Genomic DNA, 19,001 nt, shown 5'->3' on the forward strand with positions numbered 1-19,001 from the left:
CTACTTGCACTCACGTGCTTTTGAACTGCTAGGCAGGCAGGAGCAGGGACCGAGCAACGGGAGCTCACCCCGTCACGGGGATTTGAACCGCCAACCTTCTGATCGGCAAGTCCTAGGCTCTGTGGTTTAACCCACAGTGCCACCCACGTCCCTTCCCCTTCCAACCTTACAATTACACAATTCTATGATCCCTTATTTAATTCTAGGAAGCAAGCAAGCAAGCAAAGGAAGCAGCTATCAATTTCTACTAATGTTTCCAATTTGCCACTAGATGGCAGGAATATACCACAAACAATCACTGCTATCATTCCCCGCTTTCTAGGCTTTTAAATAAGAAATTATCAGTTACAGAAAACCGCATCCTTCCCTGCGCAAGCTTGTAACACGGTGATTTATGGGGCAACCCACCTTTCCCGTCTCCCCTCCCTCTGTGGCACATTTGTCAGCTGCCTGCCTTTCCTCCCAACCTTAGAACCAATATGGTTATAGCTGTGTTGGATGTTCTGCCTGCTAACATTTGTTCTGCTTTTTTCTTTTAAAAAAATATATATTTAGGGGTACTCTCATTTTCCTACTCGTACTGAAATGCTGCCCCTCAATGAGGCCAAATTTAGATTCACAAAATGCTTAGGGGTATGTGTACCCCTGTGTACCCCCAGAAAAAAAGCACTATAGGAGTGTATACCTGTATATGCATTATTTGTTTGTGTGCATCCACATCTCTGTATCTTTTTGGCATGTGCTCATATCATTCCTCTTTTGGTAACCCTCCCCAGAGGCTTAGAAATTTCAGGTAATTTTAATACAGTGGCACCTCAGGTTACAGACGCTTCAGATTACAGACTCTGCTAACCCAGAAATAGTACCTTGGGTTAAGAACTTTGCTTCAGGACGAGAACAGAAATCGCACGGCGGCAGCGGGAGGCCCCATTAGCTAAAGTGGTACCCCAGGTTAAGAACAATTTCAGGTTAAGAATGGACCTCCAGAACGAATTAAGTTCTTAACCTGAGGTACCACTGTAGTACTTTAACTTGTGTGTGTATTTTGTAAACTGCTTTGAGTTGGTTTTTGTTTTTGTTTTACAATCAAGCAGTGCATAATTTTTATGAAACAAACAAACAAAATATCTCCACAGCCCACACTTCGCTTTAAGAAATAAAATAATGAAGGCTGAATGTTTTTGTGACAGGCTTCGCACAGGAGGGGGACAAATGACCCCCCCCAATTAAAGGAGATCACCCTGCATTTATTTGCCTGCCTCCCATTTCTGAACTCCTGTCATTAGCACATGCTGTTATTTTTCTTCCTTGCTCACCTAGAAATAAGCTTTGCTCCTTCTGTGTCCCCCTCCCCAGTTATTTTTCTCATGTTGCCACTGGGTGGAGGAATATACACAGTGGGACTGGACCCTACAAGCCCCCACCCCAAGCCCCAATTTCATGGATGGTAGTGTTATGTACTGAAGTTCTCACCCTGGGCCAGCAGGGGGATACTGTAGATAGTTTTCACTCAGGTCCACATATGCAAATAAGGAATTGAAAGTGACGTTCAGTGATTGGATAGTTACAGAAAGTGGTTACTGTTGCGTTGTAGTTGAGCTCTATATAAGCAGGTTGGCTGAACCCTTCCGCCCAGTTCTGTTCTGGCCTGTGAATAAACAAGAGCTGTTTGAAGAATCACTGTGTCTTCTGATATGTTCACCGACAACTTAACAGGTAGGAGGCAGTTTTTGCAAATGCCACCTTTCTCATGCAGCCCTCAAGGCCATCTCCCCTGCTCCCACCAAATTCTGTCCCAAAAGTTTCACCAACCCTTGGATCAGATTTGGGGATGGGAGCAAAGGAAGGGAGGGATGATAGAGGATTGCCTCCCAGCCGGCCTTCATAGAAGCCTCCTCTGGATCAAAGAGCTTCTATGAATGGCTGCAATTAGTGGAGATGGACGGGACCAATGGCTAAAATGTTTTTATTTGAAAGACAGTCAAATCGTCCAGGTGGAAAAATCAAAACTGGAGACGGAACTACTAGAATCCAAAACTAAGAATTTGTCAAAAATGTATAACTTGCTGTTGGAATGGAATACACAGGATGAAATAGTTAAATCAGCTATGATCAAGTGGGCACAAGATATTGGTCATAACATTATGTTCGAGGACTGGGAACGGTTATGGACCACCGGGATGAAATTTACGGCATGTAATGCCTTGAAAGAAAATATTATGAAAATGATTTATAGGTGGTACATGACTCCAGTCAAGCTTGCAAAAATTTACCACTTGCCTGATAATAAGTGTTGGAAATGTAAAGAGACTGAAGGTACATTCTTTCACCTTTGGTGGACGTGCCCAAGGATTAAGGCTTTCTGGGAAATGATATATAATGAAATGAAAAGGGTATTTAAATATACCTTCCTGAAGAAACCAGAGGCCTTTCTCCTGGGTATAGTCGGCCAATTGGTGCCAAAGAAGGATAGAATTTTTTTATGTATGCTACAACAGCAGCAAGAATACTTATTGCAAAGTATTGGAAGACACAAGATCTACCCACCTTGGAAGAATGGCAGATGAAAGTGATAGACTATATGGGACTGGCAGAAATGACCGGCAGAATCCGAGACCAGGGAAAAGAGATGGTGGAAGAAGATTGGAAGAAATTCAAGGACTATCTTAAGAAGCATTGTAAAATTATTGAAGGCTAGAACGATGTTGATTTAGAAATTAAGGAGTTAACAGCTGTAATAATTATGTGATTAAGAAAAGAAAGGTTAAAAAGTGCATAGAAATTGGGGAAAGGATTTGCTGAATTGACTTAATTAGAGAATGGAATACAGAAAGGGGAGGTATGAGGAGGTCGGGAAAGTAAGTTTTATGAATATAAGGGATGGAAGTTATACCTGTTTTGTATGTGTGTTTTTTTGTTTGGATTGTATGTATTTTTATTGTTTTTGTTTCTATTGTTTTGTTTACTCTGTTTTATACAAATTCCTAAACTTTAATAAATATATTATATATATATAAAAAATGAAAGACAGTCAAATCGATCTTTTAATCTACTCCTTGACAATGCCTGATGGATGCTTATATTTATGCGCTTTATTAGAAATATTGTGAATATGTGCTTTAAATTCTGTTTTCCCTCTCTGATTAGTTGAGGGGGGTGTTACTGGGTTGTTCTTGTTTTTATTTTGATTGCGTATTTTGTGTTTCTATATCGTGATTTTATCCTGTGAACTGCCCTGAGACCTATGGGTATAGGTGGTATATAAATTAACAACAACAACAGCAACAACAACAACAACAATAATGCCCTTGCCAGTTTTAAAGCAAAGCACAGCTTTATATTTTTTTCTGCTAATTCAGTTGCATGCAGATAGCTATCATTTAAATAGATTAGACAATGAAAACCTTTTACTGTCCAATTGAATTTTATTTGCCTGTTGGTTTATAGAGCTGCAATAACATCAAAAGATCAGATTGGTTTGCAAAACTCTGGGCAAGCACATGCTCCAGCCTGAGGAGACCAGCCAGGGTGATGAGTTCCCCCACAAATTCACATTAATAATAAGGGCGGTGAAGGTCCTGTGTGAGTGTCTGGAGGCGGTTGGAGGATGGATGGCGGCTAACAGATTGAGGTTGAATCCTGACAAGACAGAAGTACTGTTTTGGGGGGACAGGAGGCGGGCAGGTGTGGAGGATTCCCTGGTCCTGAATGGGGTAACTGTGCCCCTGAAGGACCAGGTGCGCAGCCTGGGAGTCATTTTGGACTCACAGCTGTCTATGGAGGCACAGGTCAAATCTGTGTCCAGGGCAGCTGTTTACCAGCTCCATCCGGTACGTAGGCTGAGACCCTATCTGCCTGCGGACTGTCTCGCCAGAGTGGTGCATGCTCTGGTTATCTCCCGCTTGGACTACTGCAATGCACTCTACGTGGGGCTACCTTTGAAGGTGACTTGGAAACTACAACTAATCCAGAATGCGGCAGCTAGACTGGTGACTGGGGGCGGCCGCCGAGACCATATAACACTGGTCTTGAAAGACCTACATTGGCTCCCAGTACGTTTCCGAGCACAATTCAAAGTGTTGGTGCTGACCTTTAAAGCCCTAAACGGCCTCGGTCCAGTATACCTGAAGGAGCGTCTCCACCCCCATCATTCTGCCCGGACGCTGAGGTCCAGCGCCGAGGGCCTTCTGGCGGTTCCCTCATTGCGAGAAGCAAAGCTACAGGGAACCAGGCAGAGGGCCTTCTCGGTAGTGGCGCCCGCCCTGTGGAACGCCCTTCCAGCAGATGTCAAAGAGATAAACAACTACCTGACATTCAGAAGACATCTTAAGGCTTCTGGGAACTTCAGGGAAGTTTTTAACGTGTGATATTTTACTGTATTTTTGGTTTCTATGGAAGCCGCCCAGAGTGGCTGGGGAGGCCCAGCCAGATGGGCGGGGTATAAATAAATAAATAAATAAATAAATAAATAAATAAATAATAATAATATATTTAAAACCCCCCCCATCTGGCTGAGTTTTCCTAGCCACTCTGGGCAGCTTCCAACAAAAGATTAAAAATACATTAAAACATCATTCATTTAAATCTTCCCTAAACAGGGCTGCCAACAGATGTCTTTTAAACGTCAGATAGTTGTTTATTTCTTTGACATCTGATGTGAGGGCGTTGCACAGGGTGGGCGCCACTACCAAGAAGGCCCTCTTCCTGGTTCCCTGTAACTTCCAATGCCAGATTTACGTATAAGCTAAAAAAAGCTATAACTTAGGGCCCCACTCTGTTGGGGCCCACCCAAAAAAATTCAGCGAAAAAACCTGCATGTACATTTCCAGTTGTATTTCAGTTCAACAATTACTTTGATAAAATATCTATTTTGTTATGTGCAAATGTCTTTAGTTCCCTATCAGGTCCATGAATTACCATATAGCATATATTCAACACAAAAAACAGCGAAAATTTGTTGACGCAGGACAGCTGGACATCTAAGGGCCCCATTACCTTCTGTAGCTTAGGGCCTCATCAAATCTAAATCCGGCCCTGGTAACTTCATTTCGCTTCTTTAGACGCCCCCCCCCCACCAAATTACAATGTATTCTTTAAATAATACACTGACCTTGTCACATTTGTGTCGTAAGGCAAATATCTATCACATTAAGAATGTGGCCCTTAGGATGCTGAATTATGAAGCCACCATTGCTGTCATGGAGCACAGAGCATACAAAGAGAGTTGTCTCGAACCTATGGAATGACCGGTACCTGAGAATCGGATGTACAGGAGGCTAAATTGTCTTGGGGAGCCATTTCCTTTTAGCTTAGCCTGGGGGTCCAGCTCATAAAATTGTGGATTCGTGCTTCCTAAAGCTGGTGGCTCCCGGTCAAACAACACACTGTGAGCTCTCCTTCCCTTTGTGGGGTTTTCTTGCCTTCACAGAGACATAATAAAAAAAAGCAGATATTTATAGTCGTTTCCCAACTATCCGGCGCAGGCACCCTGTAGTAAAAATTAAATGCCGAGCATCTGCTTGAGATTTATGGCGCTGGCAGGAACATTCTCTCTCTCTCTCTCTCACTGCGCAACTTCCTTTCTCTGCAACAATAATCTCATTAGCTTGCGCTACACTCGTTCTTATGTTTATTGATCTAGCAGCTCCCACCAGGCTTCCCACCTCTCTTGCAATACACTACACTGCTGAATTTCAAAGGATCCTCTAGGGCAGGGGAAGGAAGACTTCTGGCATGTGGGATCCACTTTTGGGGGTTTTGTGTTGTTGTTGTTTTTAAGAAGAACCCCAAGATCCACCAATAAGAACCAGAAGCAAAATAATGGGAGGGCAAATTGCTCTTAGAATTAAGGCCCGCATTCTCTGCCCAGGAATCTCTTTTCAGTACAAGAGCTGAGGTCACAATCACCTAATGATGATTGTTTTATGCAAGAATGGAAGCCTTTTTCGGATTATTTAAAAGAAATATTTTAGTGTGCCGAACAAACAAGCAGGATTTGAACTGTGAGCAATGGAAGGAATTGGAGATCGTTGTGTTGTGGTATAAGGGGCAGAAGATAAGGTTCAGCAAAGGTGCAGCAATAAAAAATCCTGTGGAAAACGGGGTGGGAGGTCAATAAACAAAAGGTAAATTCACAATGTATTAGAGTGTATATGTTATTATTATTATTATTTTGAAAATTCAATAAAATATGATTTTAAAAAGAGTTAGGCTCACAATCCTTTTTCCCCTCAGTTCTTTTTTGAAAATTATTTTGACTATAATCATAAATAAATAGGAATAAAAATGTGCACTGCACCACCGAGACCATTCCATTGTAACTATCCAACCTCCCAAAATTTCAACACCACTTGCGATGGTTTGACCCCTTTCGGTTTTAACAGTACAAATTCTACAAACGCCCCCTCTCTCCTCAAAATCATTTCTCCTGCACATTCCCCGTCTTACCTTAATGGTACATGTTAATCTATCTTTAATAGCTATATTCCACACCTCTTTATACCATTCTTCCATTTTATATTCTGCTTGCCCCCTTCCACTTCCTAAGCTCACAATCCTTTTGCATAAAATTCCATTCTTGGTTTCTGCCACCACCTCAAGCTTTCTTCATTTGAACAACATAACTGACAAAAGAAGAAAAAGTCCTTTTGCTGAGGCTAAGCAAATGGGAGTCAGAATGGAGATCAAATCACATCTAGTAGATCCCAACAGTTCTCCTACCTGCCCCTGCTTCAGGACATGGTCCATGGAGATGTTATTCTGGAAAGCACCCCAGAAATGATTAGGAGCTCCCACACGGCTCCCATTCATTTCAATAGGACCTGAGTGAAGAAAGTCTACAGGCAGTTTTGCCCTTCGTATTTCCAATAACCACCATGGCAATATTTTCTGCCGTAACAACCTTCAGATCTTGCAAAGCAAATAGATATTGAAATCTGGTTTTATAATATCGGGCAACGATTTAAGAGTGGAAGTAGGAGAATCCCGAAGTATTGACAATTGAACAACTTGTCAATTTGACATCACTGCCATTTCCATTATGCTAACATGATGCCTACCTACTTGGCTGTGAGTCATGGAAGCCATTTGTTCAGGTCCTCTCCTCTGGAGCAGGAGAAAACAGGCTTGCTCCATCTTCCATTGGACAACCCTTTAGCTATTTGCAGAGGGCTATCTTATCTCCTGCTTCTTAAGATGCCTGCTTCTTGGGAGAAAAGCAATGACAAACCTAGACAGCATCTTCAAAAGCAGAGACATCACCTTGCCAACAAAGGTCCATATAGTTAAACTATGGTTTTCCCAGTAGTGATGTATGGAAGTGAGAGCTGGACCATAAAGAAGGCTGGTCGCGGAAGAATTGATGATTTTGAATTATGGAGCTGGAGAAGACTCTTGAGAGTCCCATGGACTGCAAGAAGATCAAACCTATCCATCCTTAAGGAAATCAGCCCTGGGTGCTCACTGGAAGGATAGATCGTGAAGCTGAGGCTTCAATACTTTGGCCACCTCATGAGAAGAGAAGACTCCCTGGAAAAGACCCTGATGTTGGGAAAGATGGAGGGCACAAGGAGAAGGGGACGACAGAGGACGAGATAGTTGGACAGTGTTCTTGAAGCTACCAGCATGAGTTTGACCAAACTGCGGGAGGCAGTGGAAGACAGGAGTGCCTGGTGTGCTCTGGTCCATGGGGTCACGAAGAGTCGGACACGACTAAACGACTAAACAACAGCAACAACAACATCTTATCTCCTTTACAAAGCTAACATTTATATTGGTAGCTCCACCCACAGTTGCCCATGGCTCCACCCACCACTCAATTGTGGCCTCTGGAAAGTTGTCCAGAATGGGATGTGTCCTTCAGGCTGAGACATGTTCTCCAACCCTTGGATCACAGCCTTCAAAGATCTCCCCAGCTTTGCTATTATGTCACATTTTTCTTTACTGCTGCTCTGTGCTTTGGAAGTTCTCTTGGCATGCTGAAAAGTAAGAGAGGCAGATCAGGACCACTGTCAGTTTTTGTGTTTTCAAAGAGACAGAAGACATTGCTCCTTGACCCCCAACATGCCTTGATGTGACCCGGGATCTTTTTTTTGTGGGAGGAGGCCTGATCTAACTTAAATTCAGAAGGGCACAATTGCTATTGTTTGGTGCTCTTGAACCTCTGCAACAGTTGCCACACATAAGCAAATCTTTAAAAATCAAAACCAGGTTAAAGCACAGTCACTTGGCATCCGTCGCTTAAGACATCCATTTAAGTGAGGTGATCTGTAAGGTAAAGGTAAAGGGACCCCTGAACATTAGGTCCAGTTGTGGCCAACTCTGGGGTTGCAGCGCTCATCTCGCTTTAGTGGCCGAGGGAGCCGGCGTACAGCTTCCAGGTCATGTGGCCAGTATGACTAAGCCGCTTCTGGCGAACCAGAGCAGCGCACGGAAACACTGTTTACCTTCCCGCCGGAGCGGTACCTATTTATCTACTTGCGCTTTGACGTGCTTTCAAACTGCTAGGTTGGCAGGAGCAGGGACTGAGCAATGGGAGCTCACCTCGTTGCCGGGATTCGAACTGCTGACCATCTGATCGGCAAGTCCTAGGCTCTGTGGTTTAAGCCAAAGCACCACCCACGTCCCCGGGGTGATCTGTACAACGAGCCAAATCAAATGAGCCAAATCAAAATGAATAGGAAAAGGAGTATGGGGGGGGTGGTTGTGTCAACAAAAAGGAACTGTGTCTTTTAAAGCAAAGTTAACTGAAAAACTAGGTAATTTAAATCAGTGTTGGGGGGTGGGACACAATTTCAGTGGCATGCTTTTTCAAGATCTATTGATATAGCACTTTGACAAACAGAATACTTTATTTTGTTTCTCGCTTTTAATTTCAAATGCATGGCCAGGGGCCAGGGACAGAGCACAACGCTTACAGCTGGGGATGTCCCACTCTCGGAGGCAGAATACTTTGCTGACATACAGCTCTACTTTCAAAGCTAACAATGGGACTGCACTGCGCACCGACGAGTACGCTGGTCCATAGCCAACGATCACCATCAAAAGCTTTGTTGTGCTTCAATTTGTATGGGTTTCTCCAGGTGAGCAGATGAAAACAGCGACACCACTGGGCTTTGTAATTAGATGCATGAAAAGAACAGGAAGCAGGAATGTTCTCTGTCCACTACCACAAAGTCTCATGCGCTAGATGGGGGGTGACTTCTAATGTTGTGCAGTGGAGGGATCCAGTGCAACAGCTCTACTAGTGGGACGTTTTTGGACAACAATTGTGCAATATTTGTGCAACAACATTACCAGCAACCTGCTTAGACATTCTCTTGCACGACGAAATTCTGTTGGTAAAAAATATTTTGCCGGAGGAACAAGTATACAGTGGTACCTCGGGTTAAGTACTTAATTCGTCCCGGATATCCGTTCTTAACCTGAAACTGTTCTCAACCTGAAGCACCACTTTAGCTAATGGGGCCTCCTGCTGCTGCCGTGCCGCCGCCGCACGATTTCTGTTCTCATCCTGAAGCAAAGTTCTTAACCCGAGGTACTATTTCTGCGTTAGCGGAGTCTGTAACCTGAAGCGTACGTAACCTGAAGTGTATGTAACCCGAGGTACCACTGTATAAGCTAAAAAAGCTATAACTTTGGGTCCCACTCTCTTGGGGGCCCAAAAAAATTTTTAAGTAAAAAACAAACCTGGATGTACATTTCCAAAATATAAGATAAAAAATAAAATAAAAACTAGATACAGCAGCAGTGTTTTGTGCTGTGCAGGCTCCTATGATGTAAGTAATGGGCCCCGCCTGCTAGCCTGCTCCCTAAAATATCACTGGTTTGATCATTTCTATATATAGGGTGCCTACATTCTACATGTGCAAATGACTTTAGATCCCTATTAGGTCCATAAATTACCATATAGCATATATTCAACACAAAAAACAACGACAATTTGTTGTTGACAAAGGATATATAAAGGGCCCCATTACCTGCAGTAGCTTAGGGCCTCATCAAACCTAAATCCGGCCCTGGTGCACTCCATTGTCTCTTGAGACACACAGATGCCAACAACATTAAATGTAGCCCACAGTGTTCACACATGAGTGTCCTGTCTGAGGTTAACATAAGAAGAATCTGCTGAATCATGCCAGTGGCCCACCTAGTCCAATATCCTGTTTTCACATTGGCTAATCAGATTCCTGTAGGACCCTAGCATGTCCCCTTCCAACAACTGTTAGAAGCTTCCAGAAAGTGACTGTCTGAAGCAATGAACCTGTACATGGTGGGGACTCCATAGTTTGGGGTGTCTACATGAATAGAACAGGGTCCCCACTTTAGACAGTCACCCCTCATCTTGCGGTGGGCAATGGGGACAGCGGGGCAGAGTTTGCTTGCTGCACCCTGCAATGCCCCTCTCATGCAGAGTCCCCCCCCCCATTTCTATAACTTCTGGTCATAGTGCTAATATGATGGAGTTATCAGTGTTTGCCCTGATTCCTTCAGCCTCCACCTGCTTCCCTCCCCGCTCTTTAAGGATTGTTGCCTGACAGAAACATCCATTATTTTAGTCACTCATGGCAGATCGTTGATGTTGAAGATGATACCATTAGGGCGACGTGGGGCATTGGCAAATGGGCCAGATGTTGCCAGCTCAGGATGATTACCCAGTGACATATTTGCAGAGGGTCCTCATTTATCCAGCAGCAGTTGGAGAGAACATCTGGTGCTGGGAAAAACATCAGCCATCCGTCATCGGCTGTCTTTCAAACAGAATAACGGCAAACCCTGATAGGGCTCTCTTGGAAGAGAAGGGAATGGTGGAAGACATACAGAGTAGAGAGATTAACCACGATGATAAGCAAAACAGAAAGGACCATTTTTCTTAGGGTGCATTTGGACATTGGAATTATTGTGTTGGTTTCCTTGAATATAATGCTAGCGCTTCTGCCCCTTTCTCTAACATTCTTTTCAAAAGCCTTTTGGGACATGATATATAATGAAATTAAGAAAAAAAGAATTAAAGTGACTTTTCCCAAGAGGCCAGAATCCTTCCTTCTGGGATACCAGACAGCGAAATCCCAAAGAAAGCCTCGATGGCAGTTATGTATGTAACTCCAGTGGCAAGGATTCTCAATGCTTAGAAATGAATCATAGAATCATAGAGTTGGAAGAGACCACAAGGGCCATCGAGTCCAACCCCCTGCCAAGCAGGAAACACCATCAGAGCACTCCTGACATATGGTTGTCAAGCCTCTGCTTAAAGACCTCCAAAGAAGGAGACTCCACCACACTCCTTGGCAGCAAATTCCACTGTCGAACAGCTCTTACTGTCAGGAAGTTCTTCCTAATGTTTAGGTGGAATCTTCTTTCTTGTAGTTTGGCTCCATTGCTCCGTGTCCGCTTCTCTGGAGCAGCAGAAAACAACCTTTCTCCCTCCTCTATGTGACATCCTTTTATATATTTGAACATGGCTATCATATCACCCCTTAACCTCCTCTTCTCCAGGCTAAACATGCCCAGCTCCCTAAGCCGTTCCTCATTAGGCATCGTTTCCAGGCCTTTGACCATTTTGGTTGCCCTCCTCTGGACACGGAGAGTCCAATGGAAGGAGGAGAGAACACTCTCTAAGGAAGAATGGCTGATGGAAATCTTGGAAGATGCAGAGATGGCAAAATGGATGGCACTGATAAAAGATACAAATTTAGAATCTTTTAAAGAAGCCTGGGAACCATTTCATATAAAGAAGACTGGAAACCATATACAGTGGTACCTCGGGTTACAGACGCTTCGGGTTACATACTCTTCAGGTTACAGACTCCGCTAACCCAGAAATAATACTTTGGGTTAAGAACTTTGCTTCAGGATGAGAACAGAAATCGTGCTCCGGTGGCGCGGCGGCAGCAGGAGCCCCCATTAGCTAAAGTGGTACCTCAGGTTAAAAACAGTTTCAGGTTAAGAACAGACCTCCAGAACAAATTAAGTTCTTAACCCGAGGTACCACTGTAAAAAGTTATTTTCCATATGCAAAGACCCCATTCTGAAAGAACGAATGAGGTGTTCATGGTGAGTCCTGGCACCTCTAGAAAAATAGCACTGTCTTTACTGAGGCAACTTAGCCAGACTGTGAGCAGGGCCTTCTCAGCAATTATGGGGAGAAATCCCTCTCCCAGGCCACCATTATTTACTCTTCCAAAGGTGGAAGAACTATGAAGAGAGAGCATTCCACACACCCCCAGTTGCAGATCTTAATACCCACTAAGGTCAGCAGGGGTTGGAGACTCCCTTTCAGAAATATGGGGCTTTTTTATATAGCCCTCCAGGTGTTGCTGGATTCGGAGTCCCATCATCTCTGACGTCTGTCCATGCCAGGACTGAGTTCCTGTGAGTTCCAGCTGAAAAAAAGCCCTGAGTAAAGGATGTAAGTTCAGGTCACATTAAACTACCACATCCATGTCTGGTTGGATGACTAAGCTGGCTAGATCTGTTTTTTGCCTTTTAAGCCATTGAGGGGTTGGCTCACCTGCAGGGCCATGGGCTGCAGGCTGCATCCATAACACCCAGCCTTGCAAATGTCCTTGTGGAAACACAAGGAACAAGGATGTAAGACCAGCCTGCAGGATCAGACCAATGGCCCGTCCAGTTTCCATGGTGGCCAACCAGATGCCTGTGGAAAACCTGCAAGCGGGACCTCAGTACAAGAACACACGCCCCTCCTGAGTTTTCAGAAGCAGGACTGCCTCTGACTGTGAAGCGTAGAGCACACCTGGTAGCCATCGACGGCCCTCAGCTCCGTGAATTTGTCTAGTCCTCTTTTAAAACCGTCCAAGCTGGTGGCCATCATTGCTTCATGTGGGAGGGAGTTCCACAGTTTAACTATGTGTGGCATGAAGAGGTGCTTTCTTTTATATGCCCTGGATCTTCCAGCATTCATCTTCATTGAATATCCATGAGTTCTGGTCTTACGACAGAGAGAGAAAAGCTTGTCTGGACCCTCTTTCTCCATACCGTGAAATAATTCTATAAACTTCTGTCATATCACCTTTTCCTCGAAACTAAAAAGTCCCAACAACTTTTCTTCATAGGGGAATTGCTCCATCCCCTTGTTCATTTTGTTGGTTGTTGAACTTTTTATTTTTTGGCAAAGTTGTTTGAGCTTTTTCATTTCTTTCCCCAGATGTACCCTACCTTACTGAAATATACTCGGAGTCGAGAGTGGATTTCATGCTCTTTATTCAGCTCATAGTGGTGAGGAGGAATGAAAATTCCCCTGAAATGTCTGCTTTATATACATTATTTACACAATGGGCCCCACGTGATTGGCTAATTCCGGAATTCTCCTGTAGGCCAATCAGGTTGTGGATTCACTTCCACCTGGAGCTGGACTGGGTGGCTCCTGCAGACCAATGAGACTGCTGCATTATTCTAGGACCAATCAGACTGCAGCATTCTGAATCCTATTGTTCTAAGACCAATCAGACTGCTGCATTTTGGATCCTATTCAACACTTACATACAAACGGACTCCCTTTTAATTCATCTCTGTTCTTTTCTGGAAGCAGAGCTTGTTAAATCTGGGGGAGGGGAAGGGGTATGCAGCACTTAGCATGAGAATTCCTTAGGTTATGGTGTACTATAAGGGAGGGAAGGAGGCAAGGGGTATGACTGTCAAATTTATTCCGTATTTCAACATGAGAGAGACCTGGAGCCAGGACGCAAGGAAATAATGTGTTAAGAAAGCCATTGATTCGGGTGGCAGCCAGCACTATAAACAAACAGCAATAGAGAAAGGTCTACATTTAAGGTAGGCCTCAGGCCTTACCGACGCACTGGTATTAAAAGTACAAAAAAAAAAAAAAATGTTCTGTCATGTTTCCAAGAGGTAATTATTTGCTGGAAGAGGAATAATTCCCACAGCACAATATTAGGTCTATTTGCCTTTGGGCAATTGAACTGTTTGCACACTTTGACGCACTCACATCCCGAAATGGGAAGTCTGTACATATATCACCTCAGTCGTGATGTACTTGGTAGGGGGCGGCAGGAGCTGAAAGCTGTAAAGTTGCAGACTCACAGCCAGGGGGCAGCAGTGTTGCAGCCGCGCAGGCAGACCACTCTGCATCATCTCGCAAAACACACTTTGAAGGGCAACACTGTAAATCTTAGAGTTACAGAATCATGGAACTGTAGAATTGGAAGGGACCCCGATGGCCATCTCGTCCAACTCCTGTCTATTCCAACCTCCTGCAATGCAGGAATCTCAACAAATGGTCTCCCATCCAGTTGGAAACCACACCGGACCCTGCTTAGCTTTGCAAATGTGCTAGCAGTTTTATGTGCTCCATTCCATACAATTTCCAGACCCCATTCATTCAGTTAGCAGGCCATGCCTACTGAGCATACACAGGGGTTTTTTTTTGTTAGGGTGGAGGGGCAGGAGTTCGCTCCAAATGGTGCTGGTCTTTTAGCAGAGCTGAGGTTGCTTCCTAGAAGAAATGATGATGATGATAATTTATTTATACCCTGCCCATCTGGCTGGGTTTCCCCAGCCGCTTTGGGCAGCTCCCAACAGAATATTAACACAATAAAATTAAAAACATGATAAAATATCAAACATTAAAAGCTTCCCTGAACAGGGCTGCCTTCAGATGTCTTCTAAAAGTCAGATAGTTGCTTATTTCCTTGACATCTGATGGGAGGGCGTTCCACAGGGAGGGTGTCACTACTGAGAAGCTCCCCTGCCTGGTTCCCTGTAGCTTCACTTCTCTCAGTGAGAGAACTGCCAGAAGGCCCTCAGAGCTGGACCTAAATGTCTGGGCTGGACGAAGGGGATGGAGATGCTCCTTCAGGTATAGTGGGCCAAGGCCATTTAGGGCTTTCAAGATCAGCACCAACCCTTTGAATTGTGCTCGGAAATGTACTGGGAGCCAATGTAGGTCTTTCAGGACCGGTGTTATGTGGTCTCGGCAGCCACTGGCAGTCACCAGTCTAGCTTCCGCATTCTCGGTTAATTGTCGTTTTCGAGTCACCTTCAAAAGTAGACAGAGCTTAACATCTGATGCCTTGTTGAGCATTATGAGTGACACAGCTCAATCTTCTTCAGAGGCCCTGCTCAGCATGCCTTTGCCAAGGAGGTCCTCACTGGACCTTTTCAGTGGTGGCACCCCAGTTATGGAACAGCCTTCCCAATGAAGTCTTTGCAGCCTTTCTTTTTTTTTACATCAGTTGAAGAGCTGCTTGTTCATTCAGGCCTTTGAAATAACCAGTATCAGCAGTGAGCTACACCTCTTAGTTCAAAAATCTGTGTTTGGTTTGCTTTTTAAAATAATTTTAGAACAATTATATATTTATTTCAATTTATGAATTGCTCCCCATGAAATATCCCGAAGCCATTTCACTATAAAAAAACAAGCCATAAAAACAATTGCACAATTTCATATATTGAAAATGATAACATTCCAAAGAACCCATTTCTGACGCAAAAGCAATTTCAAATCCAATATAGATAAAGGCTGGGTTAAATTTTAATTGTTGCATGTGCTTTGTTTTGCGAGCTGCCCCGGAAATGTATGTTATGGAGTGGTCCTATAAATTGAGTTAATGAGCAAATAAAATGCAACTTGTACTCAAATGTTCAGGTTTTATTTTATTTTCCATGGAAAGGAGTCCAGATTTCTGGCTCCGACACCCACCCACCTGGCAAATGAAGCAGGTGCCCCTTCCCTCTATTTTCTTTCTGTAGTAAACCTGAACACGCTGTTCATTCCCAACTTCTGAGTTTTGACACATGGTTGGAATTGGGTTTGGAATGGCAGACCCTGACAGGAGGAGAAGGAGGAGGAGGAGGAGAGGGAGGAGGAGGAGGAGGAGGAGGAGGGGGAGGGGGAGGAAGAAGAAGAAGAAGAAGAAGAAGAAGAAGAAGAAGAAGAAGAAGAAACACGGGGTGTGGGTGGGGGCTGAACAATGGGAACTGAGGTTGGAGGCAGGAGATGTCTCCATGGTGTCTTCACTTCACCTGCTATGGATGCTGGCTCTACCTTCCAACCTTCCAGCACAGTGGAGAGGAAGAAGAGTTTGGATTTGATATCCCGCCTTTCACTCCCCTTCAGGAGTCTCAAAGCGGCTAACAATCTCCTTTCCCTTCCTCCCCCACAACAAACACTCTGTGAGGTGAGTGGGGCTGAGAGACTTCAGAGAAGTGTGACTAGCCCAAGGTCACCCAGCAGCTGCATGTGGAGGAGCAGAGACGTGAACCCGGTTCCCCAGATTACATGACTACCGCTCTTAACCACTACACCACACTGGCTCTGGAGAGCCTTGATGGAGGCTGTGGAGGACTGTGGGCAACTGCGGAAAGGGGCACAACAAGAGGCTACAGCAACTGAACAGGAGCCTGAGCAGGAGGGTGCAGTCTTGTCACTTAGAATCCAGCGCTGAGGGCCTTCTGGTGGCTCCCTCCCTGCGAGAAGTGAGGCTACAGGGAACCAGGCAGAGGGCCTTCTCGGTAATGGTGCCCGCCTGTGGAACGCCCTCCCATCAGATGTCAAGGAAATAAACAACTACTCGACTTTTAGAAGACATCTGAAGGCAGCCCTGTTTAGGGAGGTTTTTAATGTCTGAAGTTTTATTCTGTTTTTAATGTTCTGTTGAAAGCCGCCCAGAGTGGCTGGGGAAACCTAGCCAGATGGGCAGAGTAGAAATATATTATTATTATTATTATTATTATTATTATTATTATTATTATTATTAGTGTTACATTTACAGATGGACAGAGACCCACCTAACTGAACGGAGCACACATTGACAGCCCTGACATCCCTGCAGAGAGAGCACGCCATCTTCCAGACATTAGCAAACCATTCTTTTAAAGAGTTGTGCCGTGTGTGTGTGTGTGTGTGTGTGTGTGTGTGTACACACACAGTGGTACCTCATTTTGAGTCCACCTTGTTGAGCATCCATTTCGTCGAACGTCCGCAGCAAACCCGGAAGTACCGGAACGGGTTACTTTAGGGTTTGCTGCTCGCAAAACAAGGTACGACTGTACAGTGGTACCTCGGGTTAAATACTTAATTCGTTCTGGAGATCCGTTCTTAACCTGAAACTGTTCTTAAGCTGTGGTACCACTTTAGCTAATGGGGCCTCCCGCTGCTTCCGCACCACCAGAGCATGATTACTGTTCTCATCCTGAAGCAAAGTTCTTAACCTGAGGTACTATTTCTGGGTTAGCAGAGTCTGTAACCTGAAGCGTCTGTAACCCGAGGTACCACTGTATATGCAACCAGGGTTTTAGCTACCACTAGCCTTTTTCAGGCAAGTTCTCATTTCCTGCAGTTCAGCCTGACCTGCAAAATAATCTAACGAAACCACCCAGGGATCTGAAACTATAGGCTGATTTGAAATCAGAGCCATCTTCTATAGGCTTCAGAGAAGGTTACTATGGGCTCTGGAAAGGAGTCTTGCCCTGCAGTATGTTTTCTCCAAGACTTTCTTGTATAACATTATTTCGCATTGATTTGTCTGGTCTCAGTACAGTGCTATTCACAGGCACCTGCCTTTTTGATAGTTTCAGGATTGCCTAAAGACAGGGTTAACCATATTCCCGACAGAGAGCTAAGTTAAAACACGTCGCCGTCTCTGCCTTTCAAGAGATATCTGAGCATTGTCAGAAAAACGCAGTGCACTTTGTGCGAATGTAGAGACACACATGCCAAGCTGGTAATTTAAGATGACACGTTGACTATGTTTTTGGCTCAGGAAGATGGTATCAATCAATGCGCACAGATTTCAAAAGGACATTCGTATTGGTAGAACCTATTGGTGTTTTGCAAACTTTCTGACTACCGTATTTTTCGCCCTATAGGACGCACTTTTTCCCCTCCAAAAATGAAGGGGAAATGTGTGTGCGTCCTATGGGGCGAATGCAGGCTTTCGCTGAAGCCTGGAGAGCGAGAGGGGTCGGTGTGCACCGACCCCTCTCGCTCTCCAGGCTTCAGGAGAGCCGCAGCGCCAGCCCCACAAGGTTGGGGGACAGCGGGGAGGCGGAACACCGCCATCCCGCTGTCTCCCCGCTGCCTGCCCCGCAAGCTCCAGGGACAGCCAGCCCCACAAGCGCCTGGGGGGGAAATAATTTTTTTTCTTTATTTCCCCCCCAAAAAAACTTGGTGCGTCCTATGGGCCGGTGCGTCCTATGGGGCGAAAAATACGGTAGTTCAGGACCTTAGCCAAACCTAGCAGAGTAAACGCAGAATCCACGGAAGCAATTGGCGACTTGGCTGCAGACAGGATAGACGAAGCAGGAAGCAGGAACTTGTAGTTAGGTGTTTATTATATACAGTGGACTATTTACAGGAACAGAACACGGATCTTTTGCTAGCTCTCTCTGACACGACTCACAACTCCTACACTGACACACATAACTCTGAACCTCTGAACTCACGAACTAACACATTCCAGTTAGCAGGCCATTAATTATCACTCCCTTGAGAGAGCTTGACCAATCAGGGAGCGGTCTCCATGTCTCTGTTATCACCAGGCAGACTTACTCCTTCAGATTGTCTTCTGGCTGTCTGCTAAACCTTAATTGACTCTGTGTGAGTAGCTGCACGTACACAGTTTCCCAACAATTCGCAGGGTGTGTGAAATAGCAACTTGCTGTTCCAGGGCAGAACCAATTTCTCCTTGCTCTCTCTCTCTGTCTTTCTAAAGCAGATATGTGGAACCTCAGCACAGGGGCTGTGTGTGGCCCTCCAGACTTCGCAGTCCACCCCTTGAAACTCTCTCCAGGCCACGCCTCTTCCCAAAGCCACACCCCTCTCCCCAGACCACACCCTTCCCGACCCTGCTCCTCTCTGGCCCTGCTCCCTGCAGTTTTAAATGCGTTAGAACACTGTGACACCGGATGGCACTGTAGAGTTCCATCTTTTAGCAACGTGATTTCCCATTACAATGCGTTTTCCCGAAACGGTTTTTTTTATGTGTCTAGATCCAGCCTCAGAATCCTACATGTGCATAGCTTTA

The sequence above is a fragment of the Podarcis filfolensis genome (assembly GCF_964270895.1).
Source record: "Podarcis filfolensis genome assembly, chromosome: 4".
Taxonomy (NCBI): domain Eukaryota; kingdom Metazoa; phylum Chordata; class Lepidosauria; order Squamata; family Lacertidae; genus Podarcis; species Podarcis filfolensis.